Source organism: Chaetura pelagica, unplaced genomic scaffold (assembly GCF_000747805.2).
Source record: "Chaetura pelagica isolate M959 unplaced genomic scaffold, ChaPel_1.0 scaffold471, whole genome shotgun sequence".
NCBI lineage: Eukaryota > Metazoa > Chordata > Aves > Apodiformes > Apodidae > Chaetura > Chaetura pelagica.
This window is the reverse complement of record NW_009952430.1, coordinates 1,088,858-1,089,781: the sequence shown is the minus strand read 5'-3', so window position 1 is coordinate 1,089,781 and position 924 is coordinate 1,088,858.

The window sequence follows — 924 nt, the reverse complement described above, 5'->3', positions numbered from 1 at the left end:
GAGGCTGATGTGGAAGAGCTGGTGAGCATGGGATGAGAGGCTGGAGCTCTGGGTGGGAGCTGGAGGGTGCTCAGGTGGATTTATAGGGGCATGAAGCAACAGAACCAGAGGGAATGGACTAAATCTGGAACAGGGGGGATTTAGGTGAGACAACAGCAGGAATCTCCTACATGATGGACAAGGACTGGGGGACTTACAGACCCTGTGTTCCTGCAGTGTTGGTGCAGATGACATTACTCACAGGGCCTGCCCAAGCACCACTGGGCTAGAAGACTTCTTCTTGTTTTGGTGGATGATGACTTGGCTTTAGTTATTTGCTCCTTCAGCTCCTGAGAGCTGAATTCTGCAATAGCAGCAGTGCCACTGGAGCTGTGCAGCCTGGATAGGATGTGTCTGGGCTCTAGAGAACTCAGAGATCCCCCTAAAAGTGAAGAGGATCTGCTCTCAAAGGTCCAGCGCACAGAGACCACCATGATGCCAGGAGAGCTCAGAGGAGGCTCCAAGCATGGGCCATGTAGCCTCTTGCCAGGGTGGTCTCACCAACTACAAGCATTCAAATAATGATCAGTTCAGAGTAAAAATAAACAGGGGGATCTTTACTATCTGTGCCTTTTGGCCTCACCTGCTTCTAATTTTCTATCTAGTTTGTTTTTGCAAAGGACATGTTGTTGGGAGAGACCAATCTCTCTCTGTGCAGTGCTCCTGTGGAGTCCCAGGACAGCTGGTGTCATGGGTTCTCAGAACCATCATGGTTGGAAGGGACCTCTAAGGTCACCGAGTCCAACCATGAACAGAAAAAAAGCCCCTAAAAAATCCACACACAAACCCACAACCTTCTCCTGGGTGTCCCAGCGGGTGTTGCTGGGGTTGTCACAGCCCCAAGGTCTATTATCCCCTGGGTCATGGCAGGGTGGGGGTGGCCCG